The following is a 15,533-nucleotide window of genomic DNA, read 5'->3' as shown; positions in this document are numbered from 1 at the left end:
ACTTGAGTGAACTTTAATTTCTTGCTTTCATTGCTTTCAATTTCATTTTACATTTGTCTTGGATCTTGGATTGGAGAATTGAAGAAATTCTGTTTCAATCTCAATCTTGGATCTCTCTGTTTCTTTACTATTATTTGAATTTCATTTCCGGTTCATTGTTCTTCATCTCTTTTCTTTGCAATTTACAATTTCCTTGCTATTGTTCTTGTTGGATCTAGGAAGGCATTGAGATCTAGACTTGGTTTTCTAGTCTCTGGGTCCTGAGATCTGAATTTCTCATTTCAATTCCCTGTTTATTGCTTTTTCTGTTCATTTACTTTACTGCTTCAAGATCCGGTTCAATCCCAATTCCCTTTCCCTCTGCTGTTTGATGCAATTTAGTTTTTCCTTGTTTAAATTCTGCAAATCCATTCCCCAATTCCCTTTACATTTCAAGCAATTTATATTCCGTGCACTTTAAGATTCCGCAATTTACATTTCTTGCACTCTAAGTTTCTGCCATTTAATTTCTTGTTCTTTAAGATTCAGCAATTTAATTTCCTGCTTTCTTTAATTTCATGCAATTTACATTCTGCAAGTCACAAATCACTCAACCAACACTTGATTCGCTTGACTAAATCAACCACTAAACTAAAATTGCTCAATCCTTCAATCCCTGTGGGTTCGACCTCACTCCCGTGAGTTTTTATTACTTGATACGACCCGGTACACTTGCCGGTTGGATTTGTGATGTTTTGTGAGAGATTCGTTTTTCACCAAAATATCTCATCAAGTTTTTGGCGCCGTTGCCGGGGATTGATTAGATTGACAATGATTAAGCGAGGTGGTGATCTAGATCAAGCACTTTTTTTTTTATTTTTGACTAACCCACTAACTGTTTGAAGTTTTGCCTGAGCTAATAGAAACCTCATTCTAGCAATAGAGTGAAATTTCCTTGGCTCATCCTGCTGAATATGATTTTCATAATTTGAAAAACAAACGAGAGGAGTGGTTTTCATTCGTTTCTCTCTCAAGTTTGCCAACTGTTTGATACTTTGTATCAACTGATCCTTCAATCATATCCTGGCCTGAATATGCTCTATCTTCACTTGAATTGGTTGTGACTGTGCAGATCATGGAAGGGAACTCAACAAATTCGAGCAATCATGAGAATAATACCCCCACCATGGACGATAATGTAACCCATGGTTCGAAGCAACTATCCACAGCCATGAATGATGTTGCCCAATGGTTTGAAGCCTTTCCACAAGGAAGCATTATCAGATGGGAAGAACTGATGAATGGACTCCTAGTCAAATTTAACCCATCACAAAGAATTGTTAAGCAAGAGGCAGAAGTGCATCCATTAGAGAAAGAAATTGAAGGTGCTCGTGCAGTAATAAGCCAAAACAAGCAGATGCATCAGCAGACTCTACAACAATTAGATATGATGGCTAAAAAAATCATTGAGTTGAGACATGCTGTAGTACATACATACAACCTGACTCAAAGCTCATATGGGTGTAATCAAGCTGAACAAAGCTTTGGGGTCATTAACCATGAGCAACAAAGCTATGAGCAACAGCAAGCTCCAAGCAATCACTCTAGCATGCTCCAGAACAGACCTCAGAATGATGTGTACAATCCACCTTGGAGGACTCATTCTAATGGGAGGGGGGTTGAGAACCAAAATCAAAGACCAAGGGACTTCAACTGCAATAACCCCAACTTCAAAAATCAACTTAAAACACACCCCCACAACAACAGTCATACACACCTCCAACCCCGTCCTACCTCACCATTCGCTCAAAATGACATTCATCAACCACCACAACTGCCACAACCACTTCCAACCTTTCAAAGGATCTATATTCTAGAAATGCTGATGGAGAGGTCCATAAGAATTCAAGAAATGATGGCAATAGAGCGGGAAGAAATAAAGAAGCATCAAAAGATGATAAGCAAGAACCAGGAGGCTTCACTCAGAAGACTTGAAAGGCAGGTGGAACAATTAGTGCAAAACCTTGCTGAATTGGGTGAAAAAAAGGGGACTCTGAACCCAAAGAGCCATGAAAAGGATTCTGTGTTAAAAGAGAAGGGAGTCATGGAGGAAAATAAGAAGGCTATGGAAAGAGAAACAGAGGGAAGGAAGCCCATAGCAAGAGGAGGAAACCTGAGGCAACAGAAGCCTCAACTTCCATAAGCACAGAGTGAAGGATGTCAAGCTAGTGACAATAAAAGAGCGCTTGTTAGGAGGCAACCCAACCGGAGGTAACTATCTTTTCATATCTATTTCAATAAAAGGGTTAATTAGTTTTATCTATTTTGCAAGAAGCTAAGTTTGGTGTACACACCAAAACAATATAAAGGAGAATAAAGGATTCTAAGTTTGGTGTTTCACCAAAATCCCATTATAAAACACATTCTCACTCTCTGCATAATGATGACTTCAAGCATGATGGATGAACTAGTTAACTATTCTGCTGTTTCCTAGTTTTCAGTTTTGTCATTTTTGAAAAAGAAAAAGAGTTTTACACATGGTTAATCTGATGCACAAGAACCATTGGCAAGGTACTAAGTTAGGTGTTCTCACACCAAAGTAAGTACAAAGGCCCACAAATAAATCCTGCATGCTAACCATTGTTTCTAAGTGCTTGGGGAACAAGCAACTTTCAATATCATTGCAGAATATCATACAAGCTGTTGGAAGGATTAAGCATCATCAACCAAAGAAATAAAAGATGAACCTAAAGGCCAGCAATGATGATGATGAGAAGAAAGAAAGCAAGTGAACTCCAACAGGTTGTATTGTTAAGTGATTATTTTACATCAAATATTGCTGTGATTGCAAGTTGGATTGTATCCCTATTTACCCTGCCTGTCTGCATAGTATGGTTTCCTTTCTATATACCCCCACCTGCATGCATAGCATAGTCTTTCTTTATAATTCAATAAGCAAGGTGTCTGATCATTCACAACATTCTTATCTTCAAAACTTGTTTGCACTCAATTTTCAAGAAATGCATCATATGAAAGTTCTTTGAAAAGAAGGATTGAGGAATCAATCAGTTTTGAGGCAAGCAAAAGATTGGGAGAAGTGGTGGTTCTAGTTGTATGATTTTGTATCGAGGTTGCATGCTTGTGAAAACTTGCATGGGAGCTCATAGGCGGGACATGAAGTTCAAAGAAGTATTGTGGAGATTCTCAAAAATCTATTGATCCAAGAAGCAGCAAACAAAACAAAAGAAAGAAAAGAAAATACAAAAACAACAAGAACATGGTCCAAGGCTCTGAGCATCAATTACTAGGCAGAAAAGAAAGAAGAAACAATGACTCAAAGAGTTGTTAGCCTAGTAAAATGCTTGTGGTTGAAGTGTGTCAAGGAAAGAGGCTTGAGCAAGTAAATCCTTAGGGGTGCTTTAACACCTAATACCTTAAAACCAACTGGTTTAGGAGTATTGATTGAAAGCTTATCTAAAGAGCCGCTTTGAGACATGATACTTAGAGTCAAGGCCAAAGCACAGAAACTATAAGCTGCTTCAAGGTGATTACATATAAAGAGATCTCCATGGTACCATTTGGATGAAAATCCTAAGACCTACGACTCCCAATATGTAAGGACTAGTGAGCACTGAAGCCCTTGCATGAGCATATGATTTAGAGTTCACCCCACTGATATTTGATCACTTCACTCACTGCACTTTACAAGTGTCCCTCAATCCATCTTAATTGAAAGAATCTTGGAGCATAAATCTATTTCTTGCTTGGGGACAAGCAAGCTTTAAGTTTAGTGTTGTGATGACAAGTCATCTTAGCCTATTTTAGCTAGTCTTTTTCTTTTGTTTTCATTAGAATTATGCACTTTCTGGAGCTACAAGCAAGCTAATTGAGTAGATTTTCATGTTTCCCTTGATTGAACCAACCATATATGAATTTATGCCATTTCATGAGGTTTTGTGCTATATTTGTTGCATATTATGAAAGAATGAAGATCTCATGATTTTGAGCATAGCTTTGATGAGTTTGGTTGATTAATGATAGGTGAAGAAAGCTTGGAGAAAGGTTGAAGCAAAGAGGAATGGCTAGAAGTGAAGAATGGAATAAGTGAAAATTGAACCAGAGGCATGAAGTTAGCCCCAACGTTAGCCCCCTAACTTGGAGGCTAACGTTGGGCATGAAAAATCACTCCCTGGACTCCCCACGTTTGAGCCAACGTTAGCCCCCTAACTTGGAGGCTAACGTTGGCAAGAGAAACTTGAAACTCATCCCTGGGCCAGCCAACGTTTGCGCCAACGTTAGCCCCCTAACTTGGAGGCTAACGTTGGCACATGAGTTATAAAGGGGGAGAAGGCCAACGTTTGCGCCAACGTTAGCCCCCTAACTTGGAGGCTAACGTTGGCACATGAATCACAAAGGGAGGGGCACCAACGTTTGCGCCAACGTTAGCCCCCTAACTTGGAGGCTAACGTTGGCACCACTAGCACTAAGCAAGGCCAACGTTAGGGTCAAAGTTAGACCCCTAACGTTGGCACCAACGTCCAAACCAGGGAATCATGCTTGCTGCTATGAAAAGTTAGGGTCAAAGTTAGACCCCTAACTTTGGCCCTGACGTTGGGACCAACTTTGGCTAACTTCAAAACCGGTTCAATTGGTTCACTTCGGTTCTTCTTCAAACTTCAAGAGCAATCAACCAAGGCCTCTTTCAACCCAATTCCACCAAGAACAAAGGCCCAACTCAAGGCTTGAAGATCATTTTGGAAAGTGTATAAATAGGATAGAATTCAAGTTATTAAGGGAGCTTTCCTTTTAGAATTTTCAATATAGTTTTCGGAGAGCTTTTAAACTTGAGTGAACTTTAATTTCTTGCTTTCATTGCTTTCAATTTCATTTTACATTTGTCTTGGATCTTGGATTGGAGAATTGAAGAAATTCTGTTTCAATCTCAATCTTGGATCTCTCTGTTTCTTTACTATTAATTGAATTTCATTTCCGATTCATTGTTCTTCATCTCTTTTCTTTGCAATTTACAATTTCCTTGCTATTGTTCTTGTTGGATCTAGGAAGGCATTGAGATCTAGACTTGGTTTTCTAGTCTCTGGGTCCTGAGATCTGAATTTCTCATTTCAATTCCCTGTTTATTGCTTTTTCTGTTCATTTACTTTACTGCTTCAAGATCCGGTTCAATCCCAATTCCCTTTCCCTCTGCTGTTTGATGCAATTTAGTTTTTCCTTGTTTAAATTCTGCAAATCCATTCCCCAATTCCCTTTACATTTCAAGCAATTTATATTCCGTGCACTTTAAGATTCCGCAATTTACATTTCTTGCACTCTAAGTTTCTGCCATTTAATTTCTTGTTCTTTAAGATTCAGCAATTTAATTTCCTGCTTTCTTTAATTTCATGCAATTTACATTCTGCAAGTCACAAATCACTCAACCAACACTTGATTCGCTTGACTAAATCAACCACTAAACTAAAATTGCTCAATCCTTCAATCCCTGTGGGTTCGACCTCACTCCCGTGAGTTTTTATTACTTGATACGACCCGGTACACTTGCCGGTTGGATTTGTGATGTTTTGTGAGAGATTCGTTTTTCACCAAAATATCTCATCAGCACCCCTGAAAGCTTAGTAATCCAAGCAGATCCTTGGTACAGGAACACCACAGACACATCCCTCAAGACTCAAACCCTTAGTGCCTAGCCTCTTTTCTTGCTATTTTTCTTTTATTCTTCAACTTTGATTGTTCTTTCTCTTTTTCTTATTAGGATCTTGTTATTTAGCTAGTCTCATGGGGTGTGTTCAAGTATATGATTCATGACAGATAGTTGTCTTCCCACCTTGTGGTTGAACCAACTTAGCTAACTTATGACCACACCACAAACTCAGGAACTTACTCCATAGTATGAACTCCACTCTGGTCTTTTATAAAACACTCATTCTCTTTTCATTTGATTCAAAAGGACAAGCATACAAGTAAGTAAGGAAATGACGCAGTAATGACATTCAAACTAGCAATCCTAGACCTAAGCAATGAAAAACTTAAAAGAAAGAATTTAAAAGGGTTCTAACTAACATGGAAGCACGTTCTATTTCATACAAGATCTTCCTTATTTAAAGCATAGAAAAAGATGGATCAAAGAAGGAACTCCACCACCTTTTACTCATGAGGATGCCCATGCTCCCCTCCTTGTTTGTCTTCTTTGTGTCCTCTTGCATTTCCTCGCATCCGTTCCAATCTTGCTTGCTTCCAATCCTCAAGTGCCTTCCTCACTGATTCATGACTCTCTTCCACCTTTTGTCTTTCTTCTCGTGCTAATTCATCCTTCATTTCTTCATACCTTGCAATTCCCGGATGCAATATAGGCAGCTGTCCTACTAAGTATCTGAGCCTGGCTTGAGTGTTTATATGATGCCCAGTCTCGCTCATGTAAACTCCTTCTGCGAATGCCCTTTGCTCGTCCAATAGTTCTGCCTGTTCTATTTGTCTTCGATGCATCTCATGTATATGTGCACCTTGATGTGCTTGGATGTTGATTAGCTTATGGATGGATTCTTGTTGTTCATTTTGCCTTTGTTCTATCCTGTGGAATGTTTCACTCCATTGTTGTCCTTGACTCAGTTGCTGCTCCATCATTTGCTTTTGCCACTCCCCTTGTTGAGTCATCCATCTTGAGAGTGATTCCTCTTGCTGCCCCATCATCTGTAATTGAAGCTCTTTCTGTGCTCCTTGGCTTTCCAAATATTGTCTAGATAGGCCATCAATGGCTTCCTGTAGTTGGTGCATATCCAAAGTGGCTGGTGTTTGCCCCTCTAAGACTTGTCCTTCTACTACTTGAGGTGCTGGCCTCTTCCTTTGCTTCCGTTGAGGCAGGGGGGATGCGGCAGCATGCATCCATCGATCGGTTATTGGAATGCCCTCTTTTATCCACACGGGGTCCTCATCTTTTTCAATGTTGCATGGCAACATTTTCCAATGCGTCCCTCCTTGAGGCACGTGTGTAGTACCCTCCTTTTGTGGTGTCCGAGCCTTCCTCATTTAATTGTCCAATCAATCCCCTTCAATGCTCCTTTCCCTTTTCCTATAAAATAAAACAAGAAAAATTAATATCATTGAGAAATTTTATGGCTAGAATAATAAAGAAAAATAACTAGATTGTTTATTCATGAACACCAACTAACTAACTAACTGTGTATCCTTATATGCACATTGGTGGCACCTTGGGTGACACCAAACTTAGTTTGTAGCACTGTGATGAAAAAGTTTTGTTCAAGGCTCCAAGACTAGCATGCTCTGAGTTGCATTCATGCTCTCTTGGCATGCTCTGAACACCAAACTTATTCTTCACTATATACTGTATAATAAGGATTTCACCAAGTGTTTGTCAAGTTTGGGTTGGAATTCATGAATATTGACTTATTCACTATTTTCTAAAAGCATATAAAACATGGGTTGCCTCCCATGAAGCACTTCTTTAGCGTCACTAGCTTGACGTTTCTCCTTCATCAGGGAGGTTGATAATGCTTCAAGTCCTCCCCTCTTGCTGTAGAACTATATCCATTGGTTGTATCAATAATCTCTACATGTTCCAAGGAGAGAACTCTGTTGATAGTGAAGACCTTAGGTAACTGAGATGGTACAGTGGGGAGATCAGGGGGGATATCTGGGAAGTAAGCTGAGATCACTTTATCCCCTGGAGAGAAGTCCTCGGTAGGGATCTTCTTGTTCCTCCACCTCCTTGGTACCTTCTTCTTTGTTCCTTGTGATGTTGTCTTACTCTTTGTGACCTCCTCCTCTAAGGAAATGTGGTTACTGGTTTCATATGATTCTGGTGGTTTGGGTTCCTTCTGATTTTCTTTGAGCTGTTGCAATTGCTGTTTGCCTTGTTCATCAATCAAGGGAGTTCCCAAATGTGCTGGTTGTGCTTCAGTGCTTGTTTCTTCCTTCAGTATCTCACTGTGATTCTTCCTTGGTTCCTTGTTCTCTTGATCTGTTTCTTGTGAGAGTTTGAAGACATTAAAGCTAAGTTCTTCATCATGGATCCTCAAAATTAGCTCCCCTCGCTCTACATCTATGAGTGCTCTGGCTGTAGCTAGGAATGGTCTTCCCAATATGATTGGGTGAGTGTGACTCTCTTCCATGTCCAATATGACAAAGTCTGTTGGGAGGAAGTATTTCCCAACCTTTTCCAACACATTTTCCACCACTCCTATTACTTGTTTTTGTGTTTTATCAGCCAGCCTGATGACTACATCTGTGGGCATTATCTCATTGATCTGCAGCCTCTTCATAAGGGATAAGGGAATTAAGTTGATGCTTGCTCCCAAATCGCAGAGTCCCTTATCAAACATGGTTTCTCCAATGGCACAAGGAATGTAGAAACTCCCTGGGTCCTTTCTTTTTGTAGGCAACTCTGGTTGAATGAGGGCGCTGCACTCCTTGTTCATCACTATAGTTTAGCCTCCCTTGAGTGAGCTTTTCCTGGAAAGCAGTTCCTTCATATACTTGATGTATGCAGGCATTTGTTGGATGGCCTTGATGAATGGTATGTTTACATGCAGAGATGCAAACAAGTCAAGAAATCTTGAGTATATTCTCTTCTCCACAGCACCGTTGAGTAGTTGGGGAAAGGGTGCATAGAGTCTCAGCAGCTCTTGTTGTGAGATTTTTGGTTCTTGGTGATCTTTTTCCTTCTTCTCTGCTAAGGTATCTCCAGGTTGTTCTGGCGGCTTGTTTGGTTTGTCCTCAGTCTCCTTATCACTTGTAGTGACCATCTTGCAATCTTCCCATCTTACTTTCTTTGTTTCACCTCTCGGATTTTTTCTCTGTGTCACTTGGGAATCAATCTGTAGGTTTGGGAATCTGCTCAGAGAGATACCCCACTTGAGATTCCAACCTCTTGATGGTGTCTCCCTGGTTCTTAAAATTTGCTCGCACTTCCTCCTTGAACACCTTGTTGTCTTGAATCTCTTTGCATATGCCTTCAAGCAGGTTCTCAATCCTTGAGAGTCTGTCATCAGATGATGGTAGGTTGGGATTGGAGGTAGAAGGATGAGGAGTGTTATTTTGGTTTTGATATGGATGTGGAGAGATGTTGTTATGGTGGTGTTGATATGTTCTTTGTGTGAATTGTTGGTGAGCTGCATTGTTGTTGGGGTTGTGACGTCTCTGATCTTGGCTTTGATCTTGTTGATTCTCCCACCCAAAGTTTGGGTGATTCCTCCAACCAGGGTTGTAGGTCTTGGAGTATGGGTCATGATTTTGTCTAGGTGAATTCCCAATGTAGTTGGCTTGCTCCTGCTCACTCTCTGCCTCTACATTCACTCCCTCTTGGGTAGTTGATGAGGTGGTGATTGTTGTTACTTGGTTCCTCTCCATCTTCTTGGTGAGGTTAGCTAATTGCTTGGTAATGAGCTTGTTTTGGGCCAGCAGAGCATCTACATTGTTTAGCTCCATCACTCCTCTAGTGTTCCCTCTTTTGGAGGCATAAAAGTAGTCATTCTCTGCTACAGTTTCAATGACATCTATGGCCTCCTCAATGGTCTTCTTCTTGTTCAGAGATCCCCCGGATGAGTGGTCTACTGCTTTCTTTGATTCATAAGAAAGGCCTTCATAGAAAATGTGCAGCTGCACCCATTCATTGAACATATCTGGTGGACACCTCCTTGTTAGGTCCTTAAACCTCTCCCATGCTTTATATAGAGTCTCACCATCCTGCTGCCTGAATGTTTGCACCTCAGCTCTCAGCCTGTTAATCCGTTGAGGAGGATAGAATCTTGCCAAGAATTTGTTCACCATATCTTCCCAGGTTGCCAAACTCTCTTTTGGGAAGGACTCTAGCCATTTAGATGCTTTTTCCTTGAGTGAGAAAGGGAACAGAAGTAGTCTATAGGTGTCAGGATGAACACCATTAGACTTCACAGTGTCACATATCCTCAGGAAGGTGGTTAGATATTGATTGGGGTCTTCTTGGACACTCCCTCTGAATGAATAGTTGTTCTGAACAAGGGTGATGAGCTGTGGCTTTAGTTCAAAGTTGTTGGCATGTATAGTTGGCCTTTGGATGCTACTCCCACAGTTTCCTGGGTTTGGGTTGATGTAAGAACCCAGAACTCTTCTCTCTTGTCCTGCATGATTTGCTAGACCTTCTCTGCCATGGTTGTGAGCTTCTTCTTCATGATGGTTTTCCATATTCTCTTCCATGTTTGGTTCAAAGTATTCCTCCTCTTCTTCAGCACCAACTACTCTTTTCCTCTTACTTCCCTCCTTAATCTAAGGAAGGTCCTCTCTGGTTCAGAATCAAAGGAAGTTAAAGCCCCGCTTCTCCTCCCTGTCATACAACCAACAAGGTGCAAGCAAGGAAATAGATCCAGAAACTATTCTAAAAAAAATGCTGTTAGTGTGAGTGATGCAATATATCAAACAGTTAGTGGGTGAGTGAAACAGAGTGTAAACAACTGGAATAAAGGGGTTAAAGGGATGGGAAGAAAAACAACTGAAACCGAAAGTAAATTGCTCAAACAGATATTTAAATCAACAGAATAGAAAAAATGCTCAATCTAGTGATCCTCCAACTTAATAATTGTTGATACAAAATCAATCCCCGACAATGGCGCCATAAACTTGATGCGCACAAAACTTGTCTCTCAACAAATTTTCTTCGGCAAGTGTACCAAATTTGTCGTCAAGTAAAAACTCACAATAGAGTGAGGTCGAATCCCACAGGGATTGATTGATCAAGCAACTTTAATTAGAGGAATGTTCTAGTTGAGCGAACCAGAATTTGATTTGAGATTTGCAGAAAGTTAAATGGCGGGAAAGTAATTAGCAGAAACAATAAATGCTAGAATTAAAGAGCTGAATGTAAATGGCGGAAAGTAAATTGCAGAATCTTAAACGGGAATGGGGTAATTGCTCATATAAGTAAATGGCAGAAATTAAAGAGAATGGGTAAGATCAGAAATGGGGAGTTCATTGGGCTCAGGAAATGTTGCATTCTCCGGATCAAGTTCATTTTCATCTCTTCCTCAATCAATGCATTCATTGATCTCCTTGGAAATCTTAAGTGATCGAATTCCAATTTCTTGGTAATTCAATCTCTCAAATCTTGATCAATAGCCAATTCCTTGGTCAATTGCTCATGAGAAGAGATGAAGTATAGTCACTGATTATACCACATGCATTTCCCAAATCAAGTGTTGGTAGGATTATAGTCAAATATCCATCCAAACCCAATTTGGTCCAGCATGAGAAAGCATTTCTAGCATGATCTCTTCATTCCTCTTTCAAGGTTCAGAAGAGATCCAAGTTTGAATAGCTTCTTTTCCAAGATAACTACCCAATTGGATGAAGATCGAAAGCTTTCTAGTAAAATCAAGAGAAAAGATAGAAGAAGGAGAATGAAAACTAATATTGATCCATCAAATTACAACAGAGCTCCCTAACCTAATGAAAGGGGTTTAGTTGTTCATAGCTCTGAAAAATGAAAACCAAGATGGAGAATACATGATGAAAGTAAAACTAGAAGTGCAGAGAAAGTAAAATACAAAGAGTAGTTCTATGCCAAAGGCTCCCTAAAGTTTCCAACTCCCTCACTAATTCAAAGCTACTCCTATATATACTACTCTTCTCATCTTCTAGTTGGCTCTTCAAGTCTTGGGTATGGGCCTCTGAATCTTGAGTTTGAAGCAGTTATCCTTTTCATTGGGCTTAGCTTTGCTTGCAGAGAGAAAAGGTGAAGTAGGCAGGGACTTTGACTCAGGACGTTAGTGGTGTCAATGTTAAGTGAAAGTGTGGGTTCGAGAACGTTAGTGACAATCACCTTTTTCACTAACGTTCCTAACCCAAATATGATCATGTTGACTTCAACGTTAGTGGCACTAAAGTGACCACTAACATTGCCTCTTGGTCCTTCGCACACGTTATTGGGACTTACATTTCCCAATAACGTGGAGAGTCCTTGATGAGCGGATAATTTATACGCTTTTTGGCATTGTTTTTAGTATATTTTTAGTAGGATCTAGTTACTTTTAGGGATGTTTTTATTAGTTTTTATGTTAAATTCACATTTTTGGACTTTACTATGAGTTTGTGTGTTTTTCTGTGATTTCAGGTATTTTCCGGCTGAAATTGAGGGACTTGAGCAAAAATCAGATTCAGAGGTTGAAGAAGGACTGCTGATGCTGTTGGATTCTGACCTCCCTGCACTCAAAGTAGATTTTCTGGAGCTATAGAACTCAAAATGGCGCGCTTCCAATTGCGTTGGAAAGTAGACATCCCGAGCTTTCAAGCAATATATAATAGTTCATACTTTGGCCGAGTTTAGATGACGCAAAAGGGCGTTGAACGCCAGTTCTATGCTGCAGTCTGGAGTTAAAGGCCAGAAACACGTCACGAACCAGAGTTGAACACCAAAAACACGTTACAACTTGGCGTTCAACTTCAGAAGAAGCCTCTGCATCTGTAAACTTCAAGCTCAACCCAAGCACACACCAAGTGGGACCCGGAAGTGGATTTATGCATCAATTACTTATTTCTGTAAACCCTAGTAACTAGTTTAGTATAAATAGAACTTTTTACTAGTCTTTTAGACATCTTATGATTTTTAGTTCATCTTTGAATCATATTGATCACGTTTGGGGGCTGGCCTCTCGGCCATGCCTGAACCTTCATCACTTATGTATTTTCAACGGTAGAGTTTCTACACTCCATAGATTAAGGTGTGGAGCTCTGCTGTTCCTCATGAATTAATGCAAAGTGCTACTGTTTTTTATTCAATTCAACTTATTCCGCTTCTAAGATATTCATTCGTACTCCAACATGAATGTGTTGAACGTGAAAATCATCATCATTCCCCTACGAACGCGTGCCTGACAACCACTTCCGTTCCACCTTAGATTGAATAAATATCTCTTGGATCTCTTAATCAGAATCTTCGTGGTATAAGCTAGATTGATGGCGGCATTCATGAGAGTCCGGAAAGTCTAAACCTTGTCTGTGCTATTCCGAGTAGGATTCAGGGATTGAATGACTGTGACGAACTTCAAACTCGCGAGTGCTGGGCGTAGTGACAGACGCAAAAGGAGGGTGAATCCTATTCCAGTATGATCGAGAACCTCAGATGATTAGCCGTGCTTTGACAGAGCATTTGGAACTTTTTCACAAGAGGATGGGAAGTAACCATTGACAATGGTGATGCCCTTACATAAAGCCTGCCATGGAAAGGAGTAGGACTGATTGGATGAAGACAGCAGGAAAGCAGAAGTTCAGAAGAATGAAAGTATCTCTAGACGCTTATCTGAAATTCCCACCAATGAATTACACAAGTGTTTCTATCTTTATTTTCTATTTATTTGTTATTATTATTCGAAAACTCCATAACCATTTGATATCCGCCTGACTGAGATTAACAAGATGACCATAGCTTGCTTCATACCAACAATCTCCGTGGGATCGACCCTTACTCACGTAAGGTTTTATTACTTGGACGACCCAGTGCACTTGCTGGTTAGTTGTACGAAGTTGTGAAGTTATGTTTGGACCATGGTATTGTGCACCAGTTATTGGCGCCATTGCCAGGGAGAGAACGAACAACAAATTTTACAACCTGAGTAACAATTTCGCATACCAGTCCTCCCTTGTCCCTACGTTAGAGTCCACGTTAACTAGGTTAACGTGGCTTCTAACGTAGCAGTGCCAATTCTTCGAGAACGTTAGTGACACTTACCTTTGTCACTAACGTTCCAATGTGCCCCTATTTCCCACGTTAGAGTCATGCTAACGTTAGTCATGCTAGCCATCTCCAACGTTAGTGACAAAGGTGATTGTCACTAACGTTGGCTCATCATTTCTTTATCCACGTTAGCTTCCACGTTAACTAAGTTAACGTGGGAGTTAACGTTACTCATGGTGGCTCTTGGTGGTTCACCCCAACGTTAGTGACAAAGGTAAGTGTCACTAACTTTGGCTATCAATTGCTCTCTCCACGTTAGCTTCCACGTTAACTAAGTTAACGTGGGAGTTAACGTGGCTTATGGAGGCTTGGCCAACGTTAGTGACAAAGGTGAATGTCACTAACGCTGGCTTCTCTTTTGCTTCTTAACGTTAGAGTCCACGTTAACTAAGTTAACGTGGCAACTAACGTGGCCAATTATGAGCTTGGTCAAACGTTAGTGACAAAGGAGAGTGTCACTAACATTGGCCTTGTTGTCTTCTTCCACGTTAGAGTTCACGTTAACTTAGTTAACGTGACTCTTAACGTGGGCTTATGATGGCTTCAAGGGCGTTATTGGCGATTACCTTTCTCATTAACTTTGCAAGTTAGCACCCATTCCACGTTAGAGGTCATGTTAGTGGGACTAACGTGGCTGCTAATGTGGTTCTTCCTTGCTTCCTTTGTCCTGAAATCAAGCAATAAAGTGCATGAAAGTTCTAATCCAAATCATGAGACATGCATCCTCTAATTTGTCATATAATTCATGCAAAATTCTCATGAAATCATGTAAAGTGCACAATGTATGCTTGATTCAAGATGTAAGTGAATATCTACCCAAAACTAGCTTATTTTCTAAGAAAATGCATGAAACTACCTTAAAAATAGTAAAGAAAAGGTCAGTGAAACTGGACAAAATGCCCTGGCATCACCGCACGGCTAATCATCTGTCGGTTCTCGATCATGTTGGAATAGGATCCATTGATCCTTTTGCGTCTGTCACACGCCCAACAATCGCGAGTTTGAAGCTCGTCACAGTCATCCCTTCCCAGATCCTACTCAGAATACCACAGACAAGGATTAGACATTCCGGATCTCAGGAATGGCCGCCAATAATTCTAGCCTATACCACGAAGGTTCTAATATTAGATTAGAAATCCAAGAGATACACATTCAAGCTTGTTTGCATGTAGAACGGAAGTGGTTGTCAGTCACGTGTTCATAGGTTAGAATGGTGATGAGCGTCACATAATCATCGCATTCATCATGTTCTTGGGTGCGAATGAATATCTTGGAGAAGAAATAGACTTGAGTTGAATATAAAAATAATAGTACTTGTATTAATTCATGAAGAACAGCAGAGCTCCACACCTTAATCTATGGTGTGTAGAAACTCCACCATTGAAAATACAAAAGTGATAACAGTGTAAGCATGGCCGAATGGCCAGCCTCCAAGGTCTAGGGACTAAACGTCCAAAGATGAAAATACAATAGTATAAGGTCCTATTTATAGAGAACTAGTAGCCTAGGGTTTACAGAAATCAGTAATTAATGTAGAAATCTTCTTCCGGGCCCACTTGGTGTGTGCTTGGGCTGAGCATTGAAGCTTCCATGTGTAGAGACTTTTCTTGGAGTTAAACGCCAGCTTTTGTGCCAGTTCCGGCGTTAAACGCCAGAATTCTTGAGCTGACTTGGAACGCCTATTTGGGCCATCAAAGATCGAGCAAAGTATAGACTATTATATATTTCTGGAAAGCCCAGGATGTCTACTTTTCAACGCAATTAAGAGCATGCCAATTGGGCTTTTGTAGCTCCAGAAAATCTACTTCGAGTGCAGGAAGGT

This window comes from Arachis hypogaea, chromosome 13 (assembly GCF_003086295.3).
Source record: "Arachis hypogaea cultivar Tifrunner chromosome 13, arahy.Tifrunner.gnm2.J5K5, whole genome shotgun sequence".
NCBI lineage: Eukaryota > Viridiplantae > Streptophyta > Magnoliopsida > Fabales > Fabaceae > Arachis > Arachis hypogaea.
Note: the sequence above shows the minus strand (reverse complement) of the source record.